The sequence below is a fragment of the Mirounga angustirostris genome, unplaced genomic scaffold (assembly GCF_029215605.1).
Source record: "Mirounga angustirostris isolate CCGP_5_RB_7025 unplaced genomic scaffold, mMirAng1.0.hap1 SCAF_8, whole genome shotgun sequence".
Taxonomy (NCBI): Eukaryota; Metazoa; Chordata; class Mammalia; order Carnivora; family Phocidae; genus Mirounga; species Mirounga angustirostris.
In genome coordinates this window covers 70,669,534-70,690,288 of record NW_026991716.1, presented here as the reverse complement: position 1 = coordinate 70,690,288, position 20,755 = coordinate 70,669,534, and the positions used below count along the sequence as shown (strand labels likewise).

Genomic DNA, 20,755 nt, shown 5'->3' with positions numbered 1-20,755 from the left:
GACTCAACTGCTAGTGCCTTCATCCTAGCTACCTTTGAAACCTGGATGCAAGGGGTGCTTGGCTGGCTCAGTCGGTAAGAGCATCTGACCCTTAACCTGGGGGTTGTGAATTTGAGCCTCACACTGGGTGTAGAGATTCCTTAAAAAAAATCTACATGCCTTTTTAAAAAACTTTATTTCCATTTCTTTACTTTTTAGAAAAACTTTATAATTTGTGATAGAGATTCCTCAGAAAGGCCCTTGTACCTTTTACTTAGTTTCCCTTAATAGTACATTTTACATAACTGTAGCACAAATTCAAATCAAGGAAGTTGATATTGGTACAGTCCATAGAACTTATCTAGATTTTTCCAGTTTTACATGAACTTAATCGTGTATATGTACGTGTATGTCTGTGTGTAGAGGGCTATGCAAATATATGGATTCATGTAACCACCATCACCATCCAGATATGAAACTGGTCCATTGTCACCAAGATCTCCTTTCTGCTACCCTTTTATAGTTATACCTACTTCCTCCTGTCCCTGACCCCTGGCAATCATTAATTTATCTCCGTCTCTATACTTGAGTCATTTCAAGAATGTTATATAAATGGAATCATATATGCTCTTCTGAGATTGGCATTTTTCACTCACTATATTCCCTTCAGATCCTTTCAGGTTATTATGTGTCATCGATAGTTAGTTCCGTTTCATTGTCAAATAGCATTCCCCCAAGGTACAGATAAACCATAGCTTGTTCAACTGTTCATCTATTGAAAGACATTCTCATTGCTTCTAGTTTGGGGCTACCGTAAATAAGGTTGCTATGAATATTCTAGTGTAGATTCTCTGGTCAACTTTTAAAACAATGTCTTCCTCAGGTGAGTTGACTTGATAAGCCCAGGCCAGAGTTTGTGCTCCAGCTTCTCAATAGATCTCCTTTTATCATCATTAGCCCCTACAGGTCATTTTCAGGACAATTTCTAAAATTTACAAAGTAGACAGTAGTATATAATGAACACCCATGTCCATCACTGAGCTTCAACGGTTATCAGCCGTCTGCCATTATTTCCATCCCTACCTCTGCCTACTCTTCCTACCAACACTTGATTATTTTGAAACAAATCCCAGATAATGTCATTTTATCTGTGAATATTTTAATATGTACCTCCAAAAATTAAGAACTCTTTAAAAAAAAAAGATAAAGAAAATGCCAGTATCCCAATGTCTTACTGTGGGTTCTTCCAAAAGCCGATACTGAAACAAAGGCTGGAAGGCAAAGAGTCTATTTCAGAGGGGAGACATTAATAGGGAAGTGAGAAAGAAAAGGGAAGGTTGTAAGTTAGATGTGGGCAGAAGGCTGCTCTGGAAAGCATGAACTCCTCAGCACTTGCAGGCACCCACATGAGCAGGCAGAGGTTTTAGCAGGCAAAGGCATGCAGGTGCTGCTAGCTGAATTCTGTGTAGCATGCACCCAAGGGTAAGGGTGAGGGACTATGGGGCCTAGGAACTGACAGCATATCCTACACAGGCCTAAAAGCAATGAACAAGTGGCAGTCAGTGTCCACATTTCCCCCAGGGTCTCGTAATATTTTATAGTTTATGTGTCCAAATTATGATCCAAATAAAGTCCAAAGAGTGTAATTGATTTATGTTTTTAAGTCTCTTTCCTCCAACTGTGAACAACTATATATCCATCAAGATTACAGCATCGACATTTTTATTATACTTCCTTTATCACTTATCTACCATCCATTCACCATTTTTCCCAAATAATATTACTTGATGTATTTTGTAGTAAATTGTAGGTATCAATTGACATTTAAACCCTTCAGCATAAAAATTATTGCTTGAGTTCATATTGTTTATTGGGTTTTTTTTTGAGATAAATTTTACAAATGCACAAATTTTAAGTGTACATTTGCGGAATTTTGATACTGCTTACACCTGTGTAACCCACACCCCTCTCAAGGTACAGAATATTTCTACCACCTCAGAAAGTCCACTCATATTCTTTCCCAGTCAATTCCCATCCCCAACTCTTCAAAGGCAACCCACTGCTCTGAATTTTTTAACCTAATGTTGTTTACAATGTTCTCTTATTTTTCCTTCTAATGTCGGTAGGATCTATAGCTATGACTACTTAAAACATTTTTTTATTTTAAGTTTTTATTTTAATTCCAGTTAGTTAACGTACAATGTTATATCAGTTTCAGGTGTACAATAGAGTAATTCCACACTTCCATACATCACCCAGTGCTCATCACAACAACTGCACTCCTTAGTCCCCATCACCTATCTCACCCATCCCCTCACCCCTCTTCCCTCTGGTAACCATCAGTTTGTTCTCTATAGTAGAGTCTCTTTCTTGATCTCTCTCTCTCTCTTTTTCCTTTGCTTGTTTGTTTAGTTTCTTAAACTCCACATATGAGTGAAATCATACGGTATTTGTCTTTCTCTGACTGATGTATTTCACTTAGCATTATACTCTCTAGTTCTATCCATGTCATTGCAAATGGCAAGATTTCATGCCATTTTTTATGACTGAATAATATTCCACCATATACATTTACCACTTCTTCTTTATCCATTCATCAGACACTTGGCCTGCTTCCGTATCTTGGCTATTATAAATAATGCTGCTAGGGGTGCATGCATCCCTTTGAATTAAGGTTCTTATGTTCTTGGGGTAGATATCTAGTAGTGCAATTGCTGGATCATAAGGTAGTCCTATTTTTAACTTTATGAGAAACCTCCATACTGTTTTCCACAATGGCTGTACCAGTTTGTGCTCCCACCAATAGAGCAAGAGGGTCCCCCTTTCTCCACATCTCACCAACACCTGTTGTTTCTTGTGTTGTTGATTTTAGATATCCTGACAGGTGTGAGGTGATATCTCCTTAGAGTTTTTTTTTTTTTTTTAAGATTTTATTTATTTATTTGACAGAGAGAGACACAGCGAGAGAGGGAACACAAGCAGGGGGAGTGGGAGAGGGAGAAGCAGGCTCCCCACAGAGCAGGGAGCCCGATGCGGGACTCGATCCCAGGACCCTGGGATCATGACCTGAGCTGAAGGCAGTCACTTAACCAACTGAGCCACCCAGGCGCCCCTCCTTAGAGTTTTGATTTGAATTCCCCTGGTGATAAGTGATGATGAGTATCTTTTCATGTGTCTGTTAGCCATTTGTATGTCTTCTTTGGAGAAATATCTGTTTATATCTTCTGCCTATTTTTTTATTGGGTTATTTGTTTTGTGGGTCTTGAGTTATATCAGTTCTTTATATATTTTGGATGCCAACCCTTTATCAGATATGTCATTTGCAGATATCTTTTCCCAGTCAGTAGGTTGCCTTTAGTTGTTGATTGTTTCCTTCACTATGAAGAAGCTTGTTATTTTGATGTAGTCCCAATAGTATATTTTTGCTTTTATTTCCCTTGCCTCAGGGGACATATCTAAAAGAAGTTGCTACTGGGTGCCTGGGTGGCTCAGTCGTTAAGCGTCTGCCTTCGGCTCAGGTCATGATCCCAGGGTCCTGGGATCGAGTCCAACATCGGGCTCCCTGCTCGGCGGGAAGCCTGCTTCTCCCTCTCCCACTCCCCCTGCTTGTGTTCCTGCTCTCGCTATCTCTCTCTCTGTCAAATAAATAAATAAAATCTTTAAAAAAATAAAATAAAAAAATAAAAAATAAAAGAAGTTGCTACAGCCAGTGTCAAAGAAGTGTGTATCATTCTTGAGGGCCTTTGGGGCCAAAAGGAAGTGATGCAAACATAAAGCTCATGCTGCTTGCTGCACCATGAGTAATAAAGTCCTATCTCTGACCCAGGAATCTCTGTTGGTTGACCAGCATCCATGAAACTGGCAGGCTAACTTGTTAGCTTTGCAAATAGGGTACAATCTCAAACCTTCAAAATTCTTGACAGGCCCCAATTTTCATTTTTTTCTTGACAACTAACTCTAGCGAGGAGTTTATGAATTTTGTTTATCTTTCCAAAGAACAACTTTCAGCTTTGTTGATCTTTCCAAAGAACAACTTCAGCTTTCTTTCCAAAGAACAACTTTCAGCTTTGTTGATCATTCCAAAGAACAACTTCAGCTTTCTTTCCAAAGAACAACTAGCTGATTTTCTCTATTTTTTTAATATTCAATTTAATTGATTTTTGCTCTTTATTTTTTCCTCCTTCTGCCCACTTTGAATTTACTTTGCTCTTTTTCTAGCTTCTTAGTGTGGAAGCTTAGGTCATTGATTTTTTTTTAATCTCTCCTTATTTACTAATATAAGTATTTAAAGCCATAAATTTCTGTATATAAGCACTGCTTTAGCTTCATCATAAAGATGTTGATATGTTATATTTTTATTTTCATTCAGCATGAAATACCTAACTTCCTTTGTGATTCCAATCCTTTAAATTTTATCAAGACTTATTTTAAGATTTACTATATGGTCTATCTTGTTGAATGGACCATGTACACTTGAAAAGAAGATGTATTCTCCAGTCATTGGATGTAGGGACCTATAAACATCAGTGAGGTATTTGTCAGTGTTCTCTAGAGAAACAGAGCCAATAGAACAGAAATATATATATATATAATTGTATATACATACTTATTTATTATAAGAAATTGGCCCGCATGATTACTGAGGATGATAATTCCCAACATCTGCAATTGGCAAGATGGAGACCCAGGAGAGTGAGTGGTGATCAATACAAACCTTGTTTTATGTATGTTTCTGTTTGAAGACTCTTTAATGTATATTGTTGATTCATCAACATTGAACTGGTGGCCAATAACACAACTCATACTTGAACAAAGTTTATTTAACACATGCATTGTTTCCAAAAAGGATATTACAGCCTTGGGCATAGGAACACTAGACTATATTTGAGGGCCATTTCAAAGAGTGAAATCATCAAGATAAGCACACAAATGCAAAAAACATGGCACTAAATAGACCAAGAAAAGATAGATACCTGTTTGCATGACAGCTGAAACAAGGAGGCAGAGCATTGTCTTGTATGAACTCAGCTGGGAACATGCTGGAAGTGTGTGCTGTAGGCGACTCAAGTTTTTCATTGTTCTGTTTATGTCCCTGAATGACTGAAAGCATTGTGAGTACTGACTTTGGAGTTACAAATAAATTTTAGCAAGGGGGCAAATCACAAATATGGAATCTGTGAATATAGGCATATGTTATTTTATTGTACTTTCTTTTACTGCACTTCGCAGACATTGTGTCTTTTACAAACTGAAGGTTTGTGGCAACCATGCAGGTCTATCGGCATCATTTTTTTCCCCAACAGAATTTGTTCACTTTGTGTCTCAGTGTCACATTTTGGTAATTCTTGCAATATTTCAGACTTTATTATTATTAATATGCTTGTTATGGTGATATGTAGTGATCTTTAATGTTATTCTAATAGTTGTTTTTGGACACCATGAACTATACCCATAAAAAATGGTGAAGTTAATTGGTAAATGTTGTGTGTTCTGACTGCTCCATCTGGTTATTCCCTGTAACCCTCTACTTCTTGGGCCTCCCTATTCCTAGAGACACAAATTATTGAAATTAAGCCTGTTAAGAACTCTGAAATGGCCTCTAAGTGTTTAAGTGAAAAGAAGAGTTGAATGCCTTCTCATTTTAAAACAAAGGCTAAAAATGATTAAGCTTAGTGAGAAAGGCAGAGATAGGCCAAACACTAGGTCTTTTGAACCAAAGAGTTAGCTAAGTTGTAAATTCAAAGGAAAAGTTCTTGAAGGAAATGAAAAGTGCTACTCCAGTGAACACACAAATGGTAAGAAGGTGAAACAGCCTTATTACTGGTATAGAGAAAGTCTTAGCGGTCTGGATAGAAGATCCAACCAGCCACAACATTCCCTTCAGCCAAAACGTAATCCAGAGCAAGGCCCTAACTCTCTTCGATTCCATGAAGGCTGAGAGAGGTGAGGAAGTTACAGAAGAAAAGTTTGATGCTAGCAGAGGTTGGTTGGCTCATGAAGTTTAAGGGAAGAAGCGGTCTCTGGAACATCAACGTGAAGGTGAAGCAACAGGTGCTGATGTGGAAGCTGCAGCAAGTTATCCCAAAGATCTAGCTAAGATCATTAATGTAGGCAGCTACACTAAACAAGATTTTCAATGTAGACAAACAGCTTTCTATTGGGAGAAGTCAGTGAGTGGCTTCACAGCTTCAAAGGACAGGCTGACTGTCTTGTTAGGGCTTAATGCAGTTGGTAACTTGAAGCTGAAGCCAGTGTTCATTCACTTAACCAAACTAAAAATCCTAGGGTTCTTAAGAATAATGCTAAATCTCCTCTGCCTGTGCTCTAAAACTGGAATGACGCCTGGATGACAGCACATCTGTTTACTGCATGGTTTACTGAATGTACGTTTTAAGCCCACTGTTGAGACCTAATTCTCAGAAAAATTGATTCTTTCAAAATGTTACTCATTATTAAATCATTAAAATGCTCATTGATAATGCACCTGGTCATCCAAGAGCTTTGATGGACATGTACAATGAGATTCATGTCATTTTCATGCCTGCTAACACAACATTTATTTTGTGGGCCATGGATCAAGGAGTCATTTTGACTTTCAAGTCTTATTATTTAAGAAATACATTTCATATGGCTATAGTTGTCATAGGTAGTGATTCCTCTTATGGATCTGGGTAAAATAAATTGAAAATCTTCTGGAAGGGATTCACCATTCCAGATGCCATGAACATTCATGATTCATGGAAAGAGGTCAAAATAACAACATTAACAGGAGTTTAGAAGAAGTCGATTCCAACCTTCATGGATGATTTTGAGGGGTTCAAGACTTCATTGGGGAAAGTGAACTCAGATGTGGTGGAAATAGCAAGGCAACTAGAATTAGAAGTGGATCCTGAAGATGGGCCTGAATTGCTACCATCTCATGATCAAACTTGATGGGCTGAGGAGTTGCTTTTTATGGATGAGCAAAGAGAGTGGTGTCTTGAGATGGAATCTACTCCTGGTGAAGATGCTGTGAAGTCTGTTCAAATGACAACAGAGGATTTAGAATAGTTTATAAACTTAGTTGATAAAGCAGTGGCAGAGTTTGAGAGGATTGACTTCAATTTTTGAAGAGGTTCTACTGTGGGTAAAATGCTATCAAATAGCATTGCATGCTACAGAGAAATCATTCATGAAAGGACGAGTCAGTTGATTTGGCAAACTTCACTGTTGACTTGTTTTAAGAAATTGCCATAGTCATTCTCACTTTCAGCAAGCACCACCCTGATCAGTCAGCAGCCATCAACACTGAAGCAAGACCATTAACCAGCAAAAAGATTGTGACTTGCTGAAAGATCAGATGATGGTTAGCATATTTTAGCAATAATGCATTTTTAATTTTTTTTTATTTTTTAAAGGAAGTTCTGTGCCCAACATGGGGCTTGAACTTATGACCATGAGATCAAGAGTTGCATGTGTTACCACCTGAGCCAGCCAGGCACCCCAATAAAGTATTTTTTAAATTAAGGTATGTATATAGTTTGTTTTTTTCAGACATAATTTCATTCTTAAAAGACTGCTGTATAGTGTAAAAGCAACTTCTATATGGTCTTGGAAACCAAAAAATTTATTTGACTCACTTTATTGTGATATTTACTTTACTGCAGTAGTCTAGAATTGCAACATCTCTGAGGTGTGCATGTAGTGGAGGTTGACTTTATTTCATCAGGTACTTTCCATTTCTCATATTCTTCCTTCTGCCATGAAATTTTGAGTTTCTATCTGCAGCATTCCCCTCAGACTGAAGAACTTTCTTTAGAAGTTCTGGTGGGGGCAGTTCTGATGGCTACTATTACTCTTAATTTTTCTTTCTCTGAGAATATCTTCATTTGCCTTCTATATTGTGGAAGATTTTCTGGGTTGACAGTTTCTTTCTTTTATTCTTTAAAGGTATTGAGCTATGGTCATCTTCACAGTTCCTGTGTGAACTTCATAGTGTTTTAAATCATTCTTCCTTTACGTAGTATTCCATTTTTCTCTAAATGCTTTCAGATTTCTCTTTATCTTTGGTTTTCAACAATTTGATTATGATGTTTCTAGGCATAGTTATTTTTGTATTTATTCTGCCTGGGGTTTGCGGAGCTTCTTGGATTTGTAAATTTATGTCTCTTAGGATGTTGGCTTTCCTCAAATATTTGGTAACTCTTGCTTTTGTGCTCATCTGTGTACTTGAGATTCTTTTTTTGTTTTGTTTATTTTTGTGCGGTGGCTTGTTGCACACTATCTCTGGTGGGGAGGATTAACACATGTGGCCACCGCCTGCCTTTTCTTTAGATGTATGAGGAAGGGGTGGGGCATGCTGCTGAACAGGAAGAGCTAAGAGCTGGTGTTCTGGGTTTAAGAGCTTCCTGATTGTTCCAGGTTTCACCAGCCACATGGATGCTGGCCTATCAAACTGAAGGTCCTGTATATTCTTCCTATGGATAGATACCCCTGTTGCCATCATGGGTTGGGGGATGGGGAACTTCATTGGCTCACCTGCTCCTGCTGTGAGACTCTAATTACTTTGTGGTTTTGTCTGGACTCCTTCCTGCTCCTGATGGTCACCTCTAGATGTGGAACACTTTTGGTGCTGCTATTACCTTTTGTAGCAGTTCTGTCTTGTTGTTTGGGGCTGTTAGTCCTTCTGTCCAATCGAGCTTCCTATCCATTTTTCAGGGAATTTTCATAAATTCCATCGACAGCTAACCTTCTTGTTTTCCAATGAATTTATGAATTCAATTTTTAAAAATATGTGTTTTCTGCCAGGTCTAGGGGTTTGTGGCATGAAGAGAAGGTTGTATTATGTGCCCACTCTGCCATTTTAAATCAAACTTGCTTTTCTTCTCCTTTTTAAAAAAGGAAGCTGTGGTGTCAACAGCTTGATTTAATTTTATAGTTAGGTAAAGGATGAACACAAGCAATTCCAAGAAAGGAACACTACAAATTCTTAGTCATTGTAAACAGGAGAGAGAGTTTAGGGAGTTCACATTGTCCTGGTTATGAAATGATGCTAAGCTTGCCAAATTCATAGGTTTGCTTTCTCACAGGTTTCCTTGTTTCATGTAGGTTTTGAATTTGTCTTGAATTGCCTTAAAGTTATAGATTCATTGGTGGATTCTTTCAAGCTTATACAGTTCTAAAGTTATATTCAAACACTACCATCTTGTGTGTCATTCCTTTTGTCTCCCCATCCCACCCTCAAATGCTCCCTCACACAAGTACAACCAGAAGGGTGGAGGTATGTCAACTTTTGTTAAGTGCTAAGAGGTCTCCTGAGAGCTTGACAGATATCTCATTTAAACTTCATAAAAACTTTATGCATCAACTATTATTAGTTACATGGTAGAGATGAGGAAACTGAGGCCTACACAGGTTATGTAACTTGCCTAAGGTCTCACATATGAAAAGGAGTAAAATTTTATATTCAGGCGGTATGCCTCTGGAGTCCCTGCTTTTACTGCATCCACACGTAAAATAATAAATTTAAGAATAATACAGTGTGACACAATAATATTAATAAGTTATCAAAGTTAAAGATGAGGGGATAACTGTTAGGAAGGGGCATCAGGGAAGTCTACACAGATTTTTAAGGAGGTAGCCTCCTCTACGTGAGGATTTGAAGGATGATCATTGCACAGGAAGAATGTAGCTGGGACCATATCCCCTGGATCTAATAGTAGAGAAACACCTTATTTGTCTGTTATTTTGCCTGCCCTGTACCCTGCATTCTTTGGGGGAGCTACTCATTACTCTGCTTCAAACATGACTCTCATAGAGGCTGTCAAGCTTTATAACCTTGACTCTGTGCCTAATCTGAGTCAATATGAACCCATCAGGGGCTCTGGAATTTTTGTGCTTAAGGCAGAGGGCACAGCACTGTGTTCCTAATGGAAAAGCTGAGGTGTGTGTCAGAAAGCTGCAGCGAGCCAAGTGTTTTCACATGGAAAATGGTCTGGAGCAGAAAACAGGGCCAAACCATAAGGTTCCAGTCATCTCTAGGCCAGCCGCACTGACCTTCCTACAGTAATAACTATTCTTGCAGAACCTCATTGGGTTTGGGTTTTGATCCAACCATACAAGTTCTAACATTCTTATATTACCAGCTAAAGTAGGGGCAGCACTGCCTATATACAACTTGAATGACAGCACAATATATCTTGATTATGAAGAATAGCACTGTTAATTTATTTTGGAAAAATGGCATTTGGGAGTATTTTAAGCTGTGTTGCTTAAAAACATTTCTGCAGTGCTCTATTCTGGCTTCATCTCAAACTTCCTTCCTGATGCCTGGACCATTCTCCTACTTCTCTCCATTTACATCATTGCAGTCTTCTAAAGCCATCTCTGGATGTATTTCTTACTTTAAGTCTACTTCAGAAATTCTAGTCAATTTTTCTTTTGTGGTAAATTTTGATTTTTTTAAATCAACATTTAATTATCGCAAAGAAAAATAAATTATAAAACTCAGAGATCGAAATTAAGAATCACCCCTAATTCCACCACACCAAGATAATCATTAGTATATTACTCTCTCTTCTTTCTTCTATGGTAAACACATACATGTTTAAAAGCCTCCCAAAATGGCTAATTATGATCTCTTCCTCCCCTAATATCATCTGCAATACATTTTTCATTTAATTGTATTTCATTTGCATTAATTCCTAATCATTTCAATAATTCTTGCAAATAACCAATATATTTGAAGGCATTCAGTTTTTTAGGGAAATTAGGAGCAATTCCACATCTTTTGGACTGGAATGTTCTTTCTTCCCTGTTTCATCTAGTTATTGCCTACTCATTCCTGGGATCATAGTTTGTGTCACTTCTTTGGGAAGTCGGATTAAATTGATAATATTCTTTGTAGTACTTGTATAGGTAGCAATCTATTCTTATGTTTGGGATTATCTGGGCTTGCCATTCTTGTTAAAATGAATGAATGACCGCTTGGAATAATTCCGCTACTATGGAAATACTTTTTTTTTTCTTTTAAGATTTTATTTGTAAGTAATCTCTACACCCAGCAGTAAGTAATCTCTACACTTTTCTGACTCAGCCAGCCAGGTGCTCCTGGAAATACCTTTTGACTTATAAAAGTAAGATTTTTTATTCATGAAGTGCTAGGCACTCCATGTGCTGTATACCTGTATATAATTTTTCACAAATGCAAATGCATCTGTGACCATAGAAGAAAGAAGAGAGAGTAATATACTAATGATTATCTTGGTGTGGTGGAATTAGGGGTGATTCTTAATTTTGATCTCTGAGTTTTATAATTTATTTTTCTTTGCGATAATTAAATGTTGATTTAAAAAATCAACTTACGCATTTTTGCTTCTAAAATACTTTATTGCTTCTATTTTACAAACGAGGAAAGTACATCTTCAGGAAAGCTAATCACTTGCCAAATAAAAGAGATCAATAAAAGATTTGAACTCAGGCCTATGCACTTATATACATTATTATCCTTACTTGCCATTACTGGTTTCTTTGTTCAGTAATATAAAAGTCATCATATATAGCTTATTTTCCAAATCACTTAATTTTTACATTACAAATTGGTTTTTGTTACATCAAAGTAGGCAACAGGGCACCTTGAAAAGGGGCAAAGAAAGAGACCACTGTATTGGGAAGGGCAGCAGGGGAGCTATTCTCCCTTTCCCTTTCCCTAACCAGCTGTATGGCTTTGCGCTTTTATAAAGAAGGCTACAAAGACAGTAAAGCTGAACTGGCGGCCCTTAAGAAGACAGGTATGGTGATTAACGTAACATAATAATAATAAAAAAATAAAAACTCTTTCTAATTGGGAAAAAAAAAAGACACGTAGTCCAACGCTTTCGTTTTATAGATGAGAGAGGCTAAGTGGCTTGTATAATTGACAACGTGGCCGAGTGTACAGCCAAATCCTAACGGCTAGCGTTGTTCTGAGTCAAACTACCCCTCCTTGAACATTTACTGAATGCCTACTGTATGAGGCATTTGGTTGCAGTGATACCCATTTGGTATACTAGTATCGATTTCCTCCTCCTCTTAATACTAATAAGTCCTCTCCCCCGTCCCCGCCCTTTTTTCTTCACTCCAGCACTTTTAAAACCGGCCTTGCATGCGGAGTTAAACGGGGAAAATCGTAGTGCAAGCCCGGCGTCAGACGCTGACTGACGTGACCCTGGTGGGCAGCAGGTCCCCGTAGCAATCTAGGAAGGCAGTGACGCCTTAGGACCAAGGGAGTGACTCTCAGACAACCCGGTGTACGAGCGGGAAGGGAAGGGCGATGCTGCCAACGGGAGAACTTTTCTGTGCAAGTTGCCTACGCATTTGGCTTCTGCTGTATGGTGACCCAAGGCACTCGGCCAGGTCTCCAGCGCTCTCTCTCTCCACCCGGGTTTATCCGGAATTCCAAGTCTGCAGCTGACGTTTCTACCTAGGCCACGGCTGACCCTGAAAGGGACATCTCCACCACCGCTGTTGGCTGAGAGACTTCAGCGGCTGCGTTTCCCCGCCCCCGGCTTGCGCCCGTGGTCAGAAGGCCGGCAGGGTCAAGTTCCCTCAAGGCTCCCGGGAAAGGCCACAGCTTAGGTGTTGCCACGCGAGGCCTCCTGGGCAGACACCAGCCAATCCTCGTGAGGCATACACGAGCCCCAGCCAATCAACGCCTGTCTTATTCCTGGGTTCCGCCCGCACCGGCCTTTTCTCCCTGCCCCCCTTCCCCGTGCCTGTAGTCGCGGCTGAATCTGCAGCCGCCTCCACAGCTGACCCGGGCCTGGGGACCGGCCTCTCCCTGGCACCGTTCGGTTTCTCCAGTTGTCTTCACTGAGGATGAGTCCCTGCGCAGCTGTGTGCTCGTCTCGCGGAGTACACCGGCGCACTTTCATCTAGCGACTGGTGAGGGAGTGCTTTGCGCGGCCTCAACGTGCGGAGTGGGCTGAGGCGACGGTGTCTCTTCAGCCGGGGGAGGGGGACGATGAGACAGTATTCAGTTTCTGGAGGGTGCGGGTGACCGGGACGCCAGTGGCGCGGATGGACCGCGGGGAGGGAACCCAGTGGCTCCGAGGCTGGCGCGCTTGGAGCGAGACGGCGCGTAGCGGGCCGACTGGCCGGGGTCCCGGCGTCCGCCGTCCTGCTGCCTCGCTCAGCTTATGAATGGTCTGTTCGGCGACGCGCTACGTTGCTGTCCTGCCCGACACGCCCTCCAGCGTTGTTGCCTTGCTAGTTTCAGTAGTTGCAGGTGTCACTTCACTTCGAGCTTTGAATTTGAAGCTGTTCGTTATCCCTTCGTTGGGGTCACATAGTTTTACTCCACTATGGGGATACTAACTCTGAAATTCTGTGTGAATTGACCAGTGTGTGAAAAGGGACCGGTTCTTTTTGGGGGTGGGGGGAACAGGATAGAGGCTTTTTAGTATTGTATCACGTTGTCTGGTTTTAAAAAGTTTTAGTTCGGGGCACCTGGGTGGCTCAGTCGTTAAGCGTCTGCCTTCGGCTCAGGTCAGGATCCCAGGGTCCTGGGATCGAGCCCCGCATCGGGCTCCCTGCTCGGCGGGAAGCCTGCTTCTCCCTCTCCCACTCCCCCTGTTTGTGTTCCCTCTCTCACTGTGTCTCTCTGTCAAATAAATAAATAAAATCTTTAAAAAAAAAAAAAAGTTTTAGTTCAACAGCGAAATAGCTAAGCCCGCACATCCTTGACTCCTGTTCTCCAACATAGTTAATAAAACTTCCAAGATATCAGGAAGCAGAAATTGATGTAGCACTCCCCTCGCCCCCCTTCCCCCCATGCTTCGAAGTAGGGCGTTTGAAATTGGAAATGTATTAGAATTACTGAAAGAATGTGACTTTTATGAGTGGTAGTGTTTCTCCACCCATAATGTACCAATTCACATCCTTGCATAGCTACTTCTTGATCTTCTCTTTTTTTCTTTTTTGAATTCCTTGATTTTTACTGGTTTTAGAAACAGATTAGATGAGGGCAGAAAGGTCTGCTTTCCAAAAAGAATTTGTTACAGATATTTGCAGAAACTTTAGTCAAAGCAGAGTTTACCTCAAGAAATTTAAAAAAAATGGCTGTTCCATTATTTAAATTAAAAAAAAAAAAACACTTGTATAGAGGGTTCTTAGGATGCTAAATTCTGTGAAGGAACTTATTACATTCTTTTACTTTCATTATGCTTTAGGACAACAATATAAAGTTCAGTAGACCATAAATGAACTTACCTATCACATAAAGGAGCTCAGTATTACTTGGTTTATTATTATAAATGATATCAAAGTCAGTTTACCATTATTAATAGGTCAGTAATTTTTTGCTACATGTAGAAATGTGCTTGCCCCCTAAAATTTGCGGAATTTTTCTATTGTGAAACTGGGTATTGCACCGATAAAGTATTGAAGTTTCTATCTTTTGTACCAAGAGAGTATTTGAGATAATGTTTGACTAAAATACAATATTGATAAAGCAAAATTACTAATTTCCTAAAGAAGTAAGTGCGTGTGTTTTAAAATTGTTATGTGAACTATTTTCAGGGTTTACAGAAGGAATTAAAAATTTTTTAAACTCAATTATGAGTTATAATTTGTAGCTTTGTGACAGTTAATATAGATACAAGTTTAAAAGGAAGGTATTTTGGTATTATTGCTTATACAAATAAATCTGCTTATGGAATATATATTATTTTGTGAGAAATATGAAGAAATATACATCCCTGTTCCCCCCCGCCCCGAGAACTTAAAATCTTTGTGTAGGCAGGGTACATACTAATGGGGCAAGTTATTATCATCAACTTTGCAGATGGTGAAATAGGATTAGGGAGATACTTGGCCAAGGTTTTAGGTAGTAGGAACCCAATTCTTATGACTACAAATAAGGGTAATTTTTTTATACTACACTATTCTACTTCTCATTTTGAGAGAGCAATTTGGGTAGAATAGAATAGATAGAATCTAGAGTACACTTTTCTGTATTTGTAATTTTGGATAGGCTGCTTAAACTTTCAAGTAAATTTCCTCATTGTAAAATGAAGGTACTCATATATAAAGGGGCAATATGAGGCTGAAATTTGTTGATTGTCCATATCAAAACTTAAATAATTTTTTTTAAAGATTTTATTTATTTATTACAGGGAGAGAGAGAGCATGAGAGGGGAGAGGGTCAGAGGGAGAAGCAGACTCCCTGCTCTGTGGGACTCCATCCCAGGACCCTGGGATCATGACCTGAGCCAAAGGCAGATGCTTAACCGACTGAGCCACCCAGGCGCCCTTTTTTTTTCTTTTAAAGAATTTTCATATCAAAATTTAAAAGATGATAGATACTCTATAACTAACTCATGGACACATTGGCAGTCTTATAAGGGTTTGGGTGAAAAGCATTCTAAACAGAAAGGACTCTAATAAAGTTATGCCTTTTTCTGACCTGTGTACTAATATACTCCTTTCTCTCTCTCTCTCTTTTTTTATACATTTGTTGGGTGCTTGCATACGAATGAACTGTCTCATTTATTTTCAGAACAACTCAGGATATAAATAGTTGTTTCCACTTTTTCTAAGTGAGAGAATTGAAGCTTAGGAAATTGTGATGTGCCTAGGATCATTTAGTTAGTGGTGTGCCTGGGTTCCTACCTCCGGTGTTCTGAATTTAAGAGTCTGAATTTTACATGCCACATGGTCTCCAGGCTTAATTGATATCCTCTTCCTGAAGTCACAGGCTAACCTTAACACATGAAATGTAGATGTTAGGCTTGGATTTGTCAGAGAATGGCACAATCAGATTTGTATTTTAGGAAGATACCTAAACTCCTACCAAGGGTAAGTGGAACAATTATGAGTCGATGTTGAGGGCTCAACCTCTACTGGCTAATGCCTTTGTGGTGGGCCAGTGCCCAAGGTTGAACAATTGCCTATACTGCTACCAGTCAGTTGCCCATCAGCATTTCATATTCATCACATATAAAACAACTTTTCACCTTTAATTTTTATTTGTTGCTTTTTTAAAAGTTTGTTTTGTTTTTCTAATTTCCCAAGTATTTACCCCCTACTCTACCTGTAATCAGGCTAGAAATTTGAGAGTTATCACCACATCTTTTGTCAATTCAAGAGCTTAAATATCTAAATGTGTCTCTGAATTGCTCACTTTCTTTATCCCTAAAGAAAGGCACAGAAAGCTGTTCATCATCTGGCCCATCCTTGTGTATATATTAGGCCTCGCTGTTTTCTTTCTTCTGAATTACTTGGAATTTTCAGAATAGACTAAAATGATTCTAATGCTTTTATTTATATTTATTGTTCGCTCTGCCTTGAATGCCCACCCACCCTGAATTTATCAGGCAAACATGTCCTCATCGTAATGTGGGAAATCTTCCGTATCTCTCTCTTGTCAACTCCCTATTCCTATGAGTCACTTGTTTTATCTTTACCATAGGTTTATAATCACGTTTTTATTACTTGCTTAAATAAAATCAGTCTCCTCTATCAAACTGTGACCCTTTGACGGTAGAGACCATAATAGATAATAAATATTGTTCATTGAATACAGATGTTAAAAGAGCTATAGTTTCACTTCATTATTATCCATGAATCTGTATTTTTATCATGTTATCTAAAATATTTATACCATATTTATTTTGTATTCCCAGTACCTTGTGACCTACTGTGGATGCACTGGAGAAGCGGTGTAGTATAGTAGAAATAGCTTGGACTTTGCTATTAAACAGATCTGTGCTTGAATTCTAACTCCTCTTTTATTGGTGCTATGATTACTTAACCTCTCTGTGATGTAAAATTTCCAGTATGTGTTAGGTGCTTAATAAATATTTCCTTTGCTTTCTTTGCTTTCGGTGAGCATTTGTTGAATGCATAAATAACATTTACACTGGTAATTGGAAATATGGGCCTGGAATTTAGGAAAGATGTGAGGGTAGAAGACGTATTTGGGGATTATGAGCATGTAGGTTACAGTTAAAAGCTAGAAAGAGATTGAAATTATCCAGGGAGAATATGAAGTGGAGAGGAAGAGAAGACTGAAGATGGAACATTGAGAGAACCCCAAAATTTGAAGGTAAGGGGAAGAGATAATGGCTTTGGAAGAAGGGGTGAGAGAGAGCCCATGCTTAAATGCTTCAGTAGTTCCCTATGCTTTCAGTATCCCTTCATAGATACCGTAGGAGAATGCGGTGTTAATGACTAAAAGCAGGGAAGTTAAGTAAGAACTGGAAGTATCTAAAAGTATTTGTAGGTTTGGAGGTCATTTTGGTAACCTTAGTATGTATGGTTTAATTGGAGAAATATGCATGGAAACCAGGTAGCAGAGACAATGAAACTCAAACATGAATTTTGAGATTAAATTTGTTACCCTTTTGTTACTGAAGAAATAATAGTAATAAAAGCTACTGTTTGTTGAATGCCTATTTTGTGCCAGGTACCAGGCTAAGCAATTTCATTTATCATTACAGTAACCCTGTGAAGTTGGTGACATTGTATCCGTTTTCAGATGAAGAAAAGAGAGATTATGTAATTTTTAAAGTTATGTAACTAGTAACAGCCGGCATTGCTATATTTGAATCCAAATATGTAAGACTCTAAGAAACACCAGCTCTTAGTCACTTCCGTATTTATGTTCATAGTATTCTGTATGTTTTTCATATATTATAGTATGCTACCATTTTTACATTCATATTACCCCTTTTTTCCATTTTAATTTTTTTTTTTTTTTTAAAGATTTTATTTATTTATTTATTAAAGAGCGAGCGAGAGAGAGCACATGAGAGGGGGGAGGGTCAGAGGGAGAAGCAGACTCCCTGCCGAGCAGGGAGCCCGATGCGGGACTCGATCCCAGGACTCCAGGATCATGACCTGAGCCGAAGGCAGTCGCTTAACCAACTGAGCCACCCAGGCGCCCCTCCATTTTAATTGTTTATGTATAGTAACAATTAGGGAATTTTCTTTGGTTATACCTTAATTCTTTCATGTAGTGTTTGAGTTATTTGCCAGTAAGTAGTTCTTTTCAGGTATTATGAATACACTGAAAATACAAAAGTGGAAAAATTTTAGAACCTCAAAAGAATGAAATTAACTACAGTTGACTATTTTGCCATGTATCTTGTTTTCCAGTTTTCACATTTTAAATTACTTGAGGCTTTGATACCTTTTTCTTTATGTCAGCTAACTAAGAAACACTTTGTTTTTTATACCAATCAACAGTTTAAGGTGGGGATGAATGTTATAAGGGTTATATCAAATTATAAAACATACAGACTAGTAGATACAACTGGAGCTAGAAAGGATTGGGAATCCTCTAATTCTGTGCTGTCACCTCTAGATGGGGAAGTCATAATAGTGAAGAACTAGTTAGATTTAGGACTTCTGACTCAGTGTGGTTTGAAATGGGAGTTGAAAGTGCAGATTTGCAATGTTTCATATCTATCTATGGTGCACAGAAGTTTCCCCTACACATATAGTGAACTCATATATGTCCCTCTAAGTAGCCGCCTCATAACTTTTTCTTTGTCATTCAAAGTATATATTTAAAACTAGAAATGAAGAAAGTATTTTAGGGAATTTAAGTTTTATTTTTTAAAATTTATTCAATTTATTTAAAACAAACAAACCAGTTCATCCATTTCTTCCCTCTCACCCCCAGTCTGATATAAGAGAGTCATATGCTGTTGGCTTTCCTCTGACTTACTTCACTTGGCATAATGCCCTTGAGGTTCATCTATGTTGTTGCAAATGGCAAGAGTTCATCCTTTTTAATGGCTGAATAATATTCCATTGTGTGTGTGTGTGTGTGTGTGTATGTGTGTATAATATATGTATATATAACTTTTTTATCCGTGTGTCCATTGATGGACACTTAGGTTGTTTCCATAACTTGGCTGTTATAAATAATGCTGCTGTGAATATGGGGGTGCATATATCTTTTCGAGTTAGTGTTTTGTTTTATTTGGATAAATACCTGGAAGTGGACTTGCTGGATCATATGGTAGTTCTATTTTTAATTTTTTGGGGAACCTCCATACTACTTTCCATAGTGGTTATATCAATTTACATTCCCACCAGTAATGTACAGGGGTTCCTTTTTCTCCACATCCTTGCCAACAGTAATTATTTCTTATTTTTTTGATAATAGCCATTCTAAAGGAGAAAGGCGATATATCATTGTGGTTTTGATTTGCATTTCCCTGATGATTAGTGATGTTGAACATTTTTTATGTACCTGTTGGGCATCTGTATGTCTTCTTTGGAAAATCTATGTAGATCTTTGGCCCATTTTTTTAATCAGATGGTTTATTTTTTTGCTCTTGAATTGTATGAATTCTTTGGATGTTTTATATAGGTTAGCCCTTTATTAGATGTATGATTTGCAAAAATTTTTCTCCCATTCTGTAGGTTGCTTTTTCATTTTGTTGATGGTTTCCTTTGCTGTCCAGAAGCTTTTTAATTTGATGTGGTACTACTTGTCTATTTTTGCTTTTGTTGCTTTTGATGTTGTTGTCAGATTAAAAAAATCATCTCCAAGACCTATATCAGGGAGCTTACTGCCTGTGTTTTCTTCTAGGAGTTTTATGGTTTCAGGTCTTACATTTAAGTCTTTAAACCATTTGAGTTAATTTTGGGGTATGGTTTAAGATAAGGGTCCAGTTTCATGCTTTTGCATGTGGCTGTCCAATTTTCCCAACACCATTTATTGAAGAGATTGTCCCCTTGCCATTGTATATTCTTGGTTCCTTTGTTATAAATCATATATGCATGGGTTTATTTCTGGGCTCTCTATTCTGTTCCATTGATCTAGGTGTTTCTTTGTATGCCAGTATCATACTGTTTTATTTACTACAGTTTTGTAATGTAGTTTGAAATCAGGGGGTGTGATGCTTCCACCTTTGTTCTACTTTCTCAAGATTGCTTTGGCTATTTGGGGTCTTTTGTGGTTTTAGGATTGTTTGTTCTATAAAGTATTTATGATCAATACCTTGGAGAAGAGAATTTACATAGAATTTCTATTATAAAAGCTTTAAAATCTAACCATTATGAAATGGATTGACTAGTTATTTAAAATCCAGAGGACTAAAATAAAATAGAATAAAATCCAGAGTACAAAAATATTGAAAGAAAAATAATTAGGAGATGATAAATAAAAAGATGATGGAGAAATAGTCCATCTAGACCACTCTAGATATAAAATTTCTAATATATAGGTGGTTAGTTCTCTAACAGGAAGTAAAAAACCTGAAGAATAGTAGTTTATCAAATAGTTGACAAATTGTATTTCATTTCTCCAGATCTGAACAGGGCAAAGCAGACAGGGTAGCATATTGGAAAAAAGGAAGTTAGAGGCTCTTATATGGTGGCTGAGTTTTCTATATTTTCCGACAGACTCTCTAATCAATATATTAGCATTTATTTATATTTTTTAGATATTTATTTTTGAATAGGTATTCATGCTCATGGTGAAGCATTCAAAAGTGGTTTGTAGTAAAATATAAGTAAGTATGCCTTCCATTTCTGTCTCCACTTATTGGTGCTCTTCTCCAGAGGAACCACTCTTAACCATTTTCTTATGTATTCTTTTAGATATCTTTCATGCATATTCAAGCACAAATGTGTAAATACATATACAATTTTTCCATAAATGGTATTATATATACATCTCATTTTAAAGGACATTGTACAGTGTATCTTGCAGATTATTTCATATCAGAAAAATATATAGCTGCTTCATTCTTTTTGATACATGAATAATATTCTGTTGCATGGACATAATTACTTCTAACTA

At 38.1% G+C, this 20,755-nt stretch overlaps 1 protein-coding gene across 4 annotated transcripts in view; it reads left to right on the top strand.

The window, feature by feature from the left end:
- The first annotated feature begins 12,686 nt into the window (after positions 1 to 12,686).
- IBTK (inhibitor of Bruton tyrosine kinase) overlaps positions 12,687 to 20,755 on the top strand; it is a 109,198-nt gene continuing 101,129 nt past the window's right edge. For 2 of the 4 annotated variants that reach the window (XM_045867158.3, XM_045867155.3), the window contains exon 1: positions 12,689 to 12,879. The gene's annotated coding sequence lies outside the window, so the exon portion shown is untranslated. Of the gene's footprint in view, positions 12,880 to 16,619; positions 17,042 to 20,755 lie in introns of those variants that run through there. The other 2 variants (XM_064597807.1, XM_045867156.3) reach the window with 2 other exon arrangements.